At 27.5% G+C, this 10,099-nt stretch overlaps 1 protein-coding gene across 4 annotated transcripts in view; it reads left to right on the top strand.

Annotated features, from left to right (window-relative positions):
* LOC117175262 (inositol-pentakisphosphate 2-kinase) overlaps window positions 1–10,099 on the top strand; it is a 396,916-nt gene that overhangs the window by 172,106 nt on the left and 214,711 nt on the right. For 3 of the 4 annotated variants that reach the window (XM_033364965.1, XM_033364966.1, XM_033364968.1), the window contains exon 2: window positions 1,783–1,831. The exons of the other annotated variant lie outside the window; for it this stretch is intronic. The gene's annotated coding sequence lies outside the window, so the exon portion shown is untranslated. The remainder of the gene's footprint in view (window positions 1–1,782; window positions 1,832–10,099) is intronic. 4 annotated transcript variants of the gene reach the window in all.

Genomic DNA, 10,099 nt, shown 5'->3' with positions numbered 1-10,099 from the left:
TCCAGTTGTAATTCGGAGTAATCCATTTCTAATCTATTGTAATCCAGATCGCATCCGCGGTAATCCCCTTGTTCTCCAGATAATTTAATTTAATTCATAGTTGAAAATTTATGTCTTTTGTTGAAAATTTTTCTTTCGTTAGAAAATTAATCATCTTTAAAAATGTATGATTTTCATTAAAAATTAAATATTTTCTGAAAAATGTATCCACTTTGCAGAAAATTGAACAGTTTTGTGATTCTTTTTTTTTTTTTTTTGAAAATTAAAGAGTTTTGTATTAGAGTTGCCATTTCCCGTTGAAAATGTATATTTTTTAATTGAAAAGTCAACTACCTAACTACTTTATTAAACATTTATTTTTCTGGTAGAAGATTCTTGATTTTAGTCGAAAATGGTTAAAGGAAAATTAAACCATATTCTTAGAAATTCGTTATTCTATTGATAAAAATGATTTTTTTTTTACTGAAATTTGAACTATTTCATTTTTGTTTGAAGTGTTCAACTTCCTAACTAAAAATCAATTATTTGTTTTGTTTAAATTTCGTCTTTTTTTTGTAGTAAATTAAGATTCTTTCTTCAAAATTCATCTTGTTGGCTGAAAATTTGTCTTTTTTAGTTGTAAATTAATGTAATTTCTTCAAAAATTTTTTTTTTTTAGTAGAAACTTAATTTTTCTTTTTGAAAATTCATATTGTTGGTTTAAAATTAAAATGTTTTAATACAAAACTTAACTGTTTTGTTAAAAATACGTTTTTTTTTTTTTAATTTAATTTTTTAACAAAACTTAACTATTTCATTTTTGATTGTATAATTATTCTTCTCAGGTTGAAAATTAATTCCTTGTTTGAAAATTGATCTGCTTCGTTGAAAATGAAGCATGTTTGTTAAAAAATCATTTATTTATTTGAAAAATCTTTATTTTAGTTGAAAATTCTTCTCTTTGGTCAAAAATTTAACTTTTTTGTTGAAAAATCGTCTTTTGTGTGAAAATTAGTTGTTTTAACTAAAAATCTAACTAATCCCGTTGAAAATTCATAATTTTAGTTGGTCGAGATGTATCTATTTTGTTGAAAATTAGTTTCTTTTTGGTTGAAAATTAATTTTTGAACTTGAAACTGAACTATTCTATTTTTATGGAAAATTTATATTTTTTAGTTGGAAATTAAATTATTTGGATGAAAATTCTCATACTTTTGGTTGAAATTTGAATTTTTTCGTTAAAAATTCGTCGATTTCGGTTAGAAACTTAATCTTCATGGTTGAAAATTGAGATATTTGGTTGAAGGTTAATCTTTATTGTTGAAAAATCAACAGTTTTATTAAAAATTAATCCTTTTTGGTTGAAAATTCGCGAGAGTCTGTCTAAATTTGTGCAGAGTATTCCACCATAATTTTATGTAATCCAGAATAGTCTTATGTACTAAAAACATAATCATATTACATAAGTAATATGATTAATCAACCTTCAATATTTTAATATATTTTTTAAACATTTACTGAGTAACTGGAGTCTTCTTTCAATTTATGTCAAACTCATTTTTTAAGTATTATCAACTAATATTTATAAAACATTGTGCAAAAGTTTTATTTAGTCTTTCTCAATTTGTTGATCTTTATCCTTGAAGAGCATGATATTCGGTTCAAAATTTTCGAACAACAAGAGTAAAGATTTTTGTTTTTGGTTTTCGTAATTATTCAAGAAAACATGTTTTTGAAAAATAAAATGATTTTTTACAATCCGACTAACAAAATAATAATTTTTCGTTAATTTCTTTGTTACAGAATTCGGAGGAAGTGAATCCTCACAGATCGTCATTCGGCAGCAGGAAAGGTACGAGTACTCAGTACAATAATAATATACCAGTTTCCTGTGCATTTGGAGTTTCAAAAGACTTTCGAATTTCACTTCCGTCTTTTGTGCAACACAAAAGCGTGCGAATTGAAGGTACAACATTAACTGAAGGAAGCGCATGAATATTCCCCAAATTCTACTTTACCTAATATTTAATTGACCTAAAATTTTTAATCGTCCATTTTTCTTTGCAAGAAATGTTAAAACTGGAAAAAAAAATTCAAAGTGTGATATGTAATGAGGTGACATCAGAAATAAAATCGATGGAATATATTAATATGAATAAATTTTTTTTAGATGCTTGAAAAAAATTAAAATAAGTGATTTTATTTTACAAGTCAAACATTACACTCTTTCCACTATTCCCGACTTTTTTCCTTTATTAAAGAATTCCTCTTTCTCTCCTTGTTTTCAAGAAACTTCCTCTTTTTCTCATTTTTAGCTTCAATGGAAAATAAAGTAATAGAACCCAAGAAGTAATGACAAATATTCTTTGTTAAAAGTTAATTATTTCTTATTGAAAAGTTTATTATTATATTTTTGATTCAGAGTTGATCTCTTTTAGTTGAACATTTTTCTATTTGAGTGAAGATTTGAATATTTTGTTACGTTTTTTTATCATTAATTTTTGTAACTAAAAATTTAAGTATTCTATTTTTGGTTGAAAATTGATTGTTTTTACTTGAAAATTAAGCTACTAAATGTTTATTTCAGAATTAATCTTTTTTGGTTGTCAAATTAACCACTTTGTGGAAAGTTGAACTAGTTTGTTAAAAATTTATTTTATTGGTTGAAGATTCAACTATTATGTTGAAAAACTAGTTTCTTTCTTCTGAAAATTAATTTTTTCAACTAAAATTTTCAAAATTAATTTTTAACGAAACAGTTACATTTTCAATTCAAAAGTATAATTTTACAATAAAAAGTGAAACTTTAATGTTCAGTAAAAAAAATTGATTTTTGACAAAAAAAAAGATTTTTCGCCCAAAAAGATTAACTTTCATACAAGAACACTAACTTTCCATTAAATAAGACGGATTTCTTATAAAATGCAGGAATTTTCATCCAAAATGTGGTTGAATTTTCAACTGAAAAAGATAAATTTAAAATCGAAAATGGAATAGTTAAATTTAAACTTGAAAAAATTAACATTCGACAACATTTTTTTTCCATAAAATAGTTCAATTTTTAACCAAATAGATTAACTTTCATGCAAAAGACTAATTTTCTCCAAATAGAACGAATTTTTAATAAAATACATCAATTTTTATCCATATATGTGAATTTTCTAGGAATTTTCAGGTTAGAATTTTAATGTTCCACAAAACAAAAAAATGAAATTTCAACAAACTACATGAATTTTCAACTAAAAAAAGAAGAGATCAATTGATAATCATAAATGAAATAGTTCAATTTGAAGTTAAAAAATTAATATTCAACAAAAAATTGGTGTATAATAAAATTGTGGAATTTTTAGCAAAAAAGTTGCAAGAAAAAAAATGCATGCAAGGACACTAATTTTCTACCAAATAAGACGAATTTTAATAAAATACATGAATTTTTAACCAAGTATTTGAACTTTCAACTGAAGAAGATAAATTCACAATCAAAAATGTAATATTTAAATTTTCAGCTTAAAAAATTAATATTCAACGAAAAAAAAAACACGAATTTCCAATAAAATAGTTATATTTTGAAGCAAAAGGATGAACACGAAAATTAATTTTGTACCAAAAAATCCATAATTTTTAACAAATTATATGAATGTTTAATTGTTTCTCTAAATAGTTGAATGTTCTAGCAATTTTCAAGTTAGAATTTAAATTTTCTACAAAAAAAAAACGAAATTTCATCAAACTACATGAATTTTCAACTAAATTGAAGTCCAAAAAAAAACGAATTTTCACAAAAATAGTAGAATCTTCGAACAAAGAAGATTAATTTTCAACTAAACAGTTACATTCTTATCAAAAGAATAATTCAATTTCTACCAAAACAATTGAATTCGTAAACCAAGAACACGTATTTAAATAAAATTGAATTTTCAGCAAAGAAAAATGTCAGTTTATTTTTCAAAAACAAAATGGGAAATTCAAACAAAAAGTTAATTTTCTATCACAATAGTTGAATTTACAACCCAAAAAGGCGACATTTCAACAAAACAGTTGAATTTTCATCCAAAAAATGACGTTACCGTGATTGTTGAATTATTTTCAAAGTAGATTAATTTCCCCCAGGAGCGCACAAACCATGTTTGAGTGAGATGGACTGAAAAATGTAGATTTTACTGAAATTAATACTAAATAATTGATAATTTTAAGTAAAAATGAATAACAAGCGTTTTTTCCATAAGAAAATAGCCCGTCGCTACCCCGGTGGTAGAGGGAGTGTGCCCCCCCTTCCTCTCCCCGTTTTTGTCAAATGCCCAAGTTTTGAGACCCCCTGAATCCGAAAAACAGGTTTTTACTAATGTGTCTGTCTGGCGGTGTGTCTGTGTGTGTCTGTAGATTTTTAGTTTGTCAACGCGATAAATTTCGAAAGAATTGACAGATTGGATTGGCCTTTAGTATACTCTTTTAGTGTCTTCGGATTACTTCGGATTACAAGTCGATTAATTTTCATTGTAATCGAATTACCTATGATGACAATTGGATTACCGTGCAATACAAGTGGATTCGTCAGATTAAAAGTCGATTACTTCGAATTACATCGGATTACAGTGGATTAATCGGATTACCAGTTCTAATAATCGAATGATCCGGCGGATTACCAGAGTTTTTTCTAAAAAAAAAAGAAAAGAAAAGTAATGAATGTTGAAAAAGTCGAGGTTAAATTACGATTAGGTAAATTTAGTGTTTCGTATAAAGGACTTGAGAGACGGCCCTGATCACTGCCGCTCCTTGAAAGCGGTCTCGATCCCTGAAGGCGTTGATAATCCGACGATACACGAGAGTGCAAACTGGTTCATTTCGTAATTGCTGTTTATCCGTTTTATACTGCTCGTTTTATTGCAGCGCTCTCGAAGACAGCAAAGAAATATATATATATATATATATTATATCAAATACTATACACTCGTTTTATACTTATAGGTCGTAGGTGGTCGGTCACAAATCACTAGTTCCGTTTGTTGAAGTTCCACTTACGTGAAATATCGAGTGTAACGTACAAAAATTAAAAACAATTTCGCTTAATCCAGAGTAATCGGACATAATTCCTTTCTAATGAGCAGTAATTTAAGTAATTCGGGATAATCTACTTGCGATGCGGAGTATTCCGAAATAATAAACTTTTAATCCGGCGTAATGTTTTTTATTCAATTATAATCCGATTAATCTACTTTTAATCCAAAATTAATGTACTTTCAATCTAGAATAATCCACTCGTAATCCAAATAAATCCGAGTAAAGTAGGTAATCCGAAGAATATTCTTGCATTTCAGAGTAATCAACACATGTATTTAATCCAGCGTAATACGTTTGTAATCCAGTTATTCGAAATAATTTATGTAATCTAACAGAGTGGCCAACCACCCGGGAGAATCGGGAGAACCGGGAAAAAGTCGGGATAAAGCCGGGAGAAAAATATTACAACGGGAGATATCCCGTATTTCATAATTCGCGCATTTCGTAATTCTAGAAAGTTTCCAACTAGAAATTATATGATTTTTGAATTGTTTAGAACTTTAGAATAATTAAACTTCAAAGGTTCACAATATTTTCCGCAGTATTTCAAATTCTGCAATTTGAAGTGGCGAAAATGAAGTGACTTTTGGTTTGTCAGAATTATATCTTTCAGTAAAAAAATGTAATCAGTCGTTTCAAATGTGATTTGATGCAACATGTTATGATATTTATTAATAATATATTTATCGTCTTTAAAATTTTTATAATTTTAATTTAAAATTGTAGTTTTAAATGTGCAATTTAAAAATAATTTAATCTTTGAACCTTGAAATTAAAGTTTTTTCTTAAATTAATTATAAAATTAATTTTTGGAGGTTCCGAATTTTAAATTTCACAATATTGTAGTTTCGAATTCAAATATTAAATATTTAATGACCACTTCGCAAATATTTCAAAATTTCGTATTAAAAGCCTTGAATATCTGTCTTGAATTTAATAATTTTAGATGTAAATATAAAGCAATTTTGCACTGAAAAGCTTAACATTGTACAATTTCAAAAACTAAAATCGTTTAAGTTTCAACGGTTTTAGTTTTCAATATTAGATTGTCAAATATTACTCACTTTGAATTAAAAATTATTTTTTTCATTAATTATTGATCTGCTTTTTCTAATTAAATTGTCGAAAATCATTCACATATAAAAAATATTAAAAACATTATATAAAATAAGTGGTTTATTAATGGATTTTTTAATTTGCATATTTTCATGTTCTTAAATACAAAATTCAGAGACATCGATTCTGTATACTATTTTCCTTTATTAGACACAAAAATTTCTTTATTGTTCTTATTAAATGATTTAAATCCAATCAGTTCCTTGCACATAGGTGTGCTGTTATTAATCGACTTTCGAAATTGATAGTGTATGTGAAAAAAACTTCGGTTTCGCAAATAGTGTTGATTTTTTTCTAAACCGCGAAAAATCACGAATATTTACCGAGAGAACCGGGAGAAACCCGGGAGATGAAAATTTAAAAAATAATGGCCACCCTATCCAAGTAATTAAATTTTAAGTCAGAACGATCCAAGTATTTCGGAGTTATTTATATAGGTAATCTAAATAGTTTTAAGCGAATGTGATGTTTTTTTAATTACTTTTCTTAACTAAAAATTCAGCTATTCCATTTTTTTTTAAATTGATCTTTTTTAGTTTAAAATACAAGAATTTTTTTGGACGTTCGTCTTTAATGGCTAGAAAATTCATTTCTTTGGCAAAAAATTTGACTATATTGTTTGAAAAAATTGGTTTGTTGAAAATTCATTTTTTTAATTGAAAACTTAACTGTGTTACATTTTTGAATGAATATCATTTTTGAGTATCTTTTAATGAGTATATTTTTCAGATGAAAATTCAACAATTTGTTTAAGTGTTAAACTCCTCGGTTAGAAATTCATTTTTCTGTTTGGAGATTCTTGATTTTAGTTGAAAATTATTTCATTTTTGGTGGATATTTGTCTTTTTTAGTTGAAAATTCATTTATTATGTCAAATTTTTTTTATGGAAAACTATGATTCTTGCTTGAAAATTCATTTTTTATTGTATAAAATTTTTAGTGGGAAAGTCAACTTAAAGGATAAATTCATTTATTTAATTAAAAATTCGTATTTTTTTCACAATTGAGGTTCTTGTTTAAAAATTTCTATTTTTCGTTGCAAATTCGTTTTTGAAAATTAATCTTTTTAACTGAAAAATTATCTGTTCTTCTTCTATTGTAAATTTATATTTCTGAGTTGAAAATTCAACTATTTGGTTGAAATTTCATCTTGTTGGTCAAAATTTCACGAAATTCGTCTGAAAACTCGTGTTTTGTTAAAATGCTTTTTTTAATCAAATTTAATCTTCTTCGTTGAAAGTTCATCTTTTTGGTTAAAAATTTAATTATTTTGTGTAAATTTTACTTTTTCAATTGAAAATTAATTTTTTAAATTGAAAATGTAACTTCTATTTTTGGTTAAAAATTTGACTCATTATCAAATTCTTGTATTTTGTTAAAAATTCACCTTTTTCAGTAAAAAACTAGTCTTCTCGGTTGAAAATTCATGTTTTTGGTTTAAAAAGTAACGATTTGGTTAAAAAGTTCTTTTATTTGGTTAAAAATACAAAAATGTGGTTAAAAATTCAATCTTTTCGATTCAAACTTCACATAAGTTTAGTTTAGACTGAGTAATCTATCATAATTGTATGAAATCCAGAGTATTTCTATGCAATCCGAAGTAATTTTAAGTGATCCAGGATAATCAGTTTACGCAGAGGAATCCACCTCCGCTGGATCTTATTTTTAATAGTTTTTTACTCATCGAGGAAATTAGAACCATAAGACTGTACATAAGATTGCGTGGGTTGATAAAACTTGATTGTAGAGCGTGATTACCGTACAGAATAATGTATCACTTTTTTATTGCTATAGAGCATTTATTTAAGTAATTAAAGAAAATTAATTTATGTTTTCGTTTATAAACGACACCCTCTAAATATTCAAACATTAAAAAAATTTATAATATTTCAAACCTTCTTTATACCAAATATAAATTTAAAAAATTGACCTCATTTAAAAGAGCTCTCAAAATGTTCATAAGCAAACCCTGCAGATTGGGACGAATCTTGAGATAAGTCATAAGTGTTTCTATTTAAGAAATTCGTTTAAGATCAAAAAGAAATCTACATTCTTCACAAATAATTTTATGCGCCGAAATTCACTCAATCCTTTCCAAGCATAAAATTACACATGGTCATGATTTCAATTGGAATGATATTAAAATTTCTTAGAATGAGAGAAATCAGAATCTTATTTATAAAGAGAGAGAGAGAGTAACAAATTTAATTTAAAAAATGATCGCTCGAAATACAACAAGGTATGGGATAGGGTTATAAATTGGATAAATTAATATCTGTTCTTACCATTAAAAAGAATTCTTCATAGAAAAATGATTATCACACCAAATGGGGAATTAGATGAGACTAAATTACCTTTTTGATAAATGTATATTAATTTTTATTTTAAATTACTTTGTTAATTATAAAGAAAGAATTAAAGCAAAGAGCTTTAATGAACTGGAAATGGGGCCGTTTGGAAATTTAGTTTTGTTTTGTGGTTTTTATTCTTGCTCTGATTTCGTTGCATAAGATTATTCATAAGAAAGTAGATTTCATTTGATCATATAAATGAACTGCTTTTTTAGAGCCTGAATTAGCAAGTTTTAAAACGATACTAAATCCTGACGAGGAGGTCTAAATTGGCCTCGAAACATGTTGGTTCCTAGTGGTATAAAAAATACGGAGAAAGAAAAAGGAAAGAGCTCTAATGAGTCGGAAAGGGAGGTTTAAAAAAGAGTAGTATAAAAAAGATGCCCTGTAAAAACTAGAGATCTCTTTTTTTAGCGTATTATTTTTTGTGTGTCCTGTTTTTGAATAGGACAACTTCTTGACGTTATTTTCAATATAAATCAAGTGAAGCTAGGTTCCCACCAGTGGTCTCATTTTAGTACCAATAGAGACTGTTTTTTCTGAGTCTTATTGCAATACTCGAAATTAGCTCTGAAATAATACTTTCTTTTTACAATACGGAAAAAGAATAAGGAAAGAGCTCTAATGAGCTGGAAAGGAAGTAGTTTGAAAATCTAATTTTGATTTGTCAATTTTTTTCATGCTCTGATTTTGGTCTTAAATAAAGTTGCGTAAATTACAAAAAATCGATTGCAAGATTCTAGGGACGAATAAAATCTGCCTTTCTTATTCCCGATGTAGAAAATTTTGAAGCGATGCGATGTTTAAATGATGTTTAAAGGCCAGAGACTGGAACTTGTAAGAGGCTTATGGCAAAGAAAGGAAAGGAAAGAAAAGATACATACAGCTGCTGCAGGGAACGGGGCTGTAAAGAGAACATGGCAAAAGAGGCGATCTGCTTTAAGAGGCATGACTTTAAAAAACTGTCACGTTTCCGTGCAGCGCGCACACTCGCATTCACATACACATGTTTGGTTGTGTGGGTAGTGGATACGGTCGGGCCCCTTTAACTCTGAAAGCAAGCATCGATTGTCGAATTTTCTCAAAAGGCTTTTCACTCTTTACCCGAACGTCTTTTCAGGTTCCGGCAATTTCTGGAATGGCATCGCACATGCTCATCTTCCAGTTGACAAATCAATAATGAGACACGTCTTGAATCGATATTGCAATCCCGTCATGCACGGAAAATAAATTTTTCAAGTGGCTGAAGCGAACGACTAGAATGGCAAAGTTTCATGTCATGTCACCTATAATAGTCGTTCGTTCACCTCCAGTAGGTGTTTCATATCTATACCTACCTGCACGCCTACATGCAACCCTCTTCTCTATTTTTAATATTTTTCTTGGATCTCTTATGTTTTTATTTTTTCACTTTTTCAAACGTGTTTCGTTGGACTGGTTAATGGCTTAGAAGAAGTTAGTGACCTGTACCAGTTGATGATGTATAATTATTTTTAAACCTGGCTGAAGTTTGCAATGTTTATAAAAAAGCTTCATTTAATTTTCCATTTATGACCGAAGATACCGAAAAAAGTTTAATCCCTTTAGCACCTCCG

This window comes from Belonocnema kinseyi, chromosome 6 (assembly GCF_010883055.1).
Source record: "Belonocnema kinseyi isolate 2016_QV_RU_SX_M_011 chromosome 6, B_treatae_v1, whole genome shotgun sequence".
NCBI lineage: Eukaryota > Metazoa > Arthropoda > Insecta > Hymenoptera > Cynipidae > Belonocnema > Belonocnema kinseyi.
This window is presented reverse-complemented; position numbering and strand designations above follow the sequence as displayed.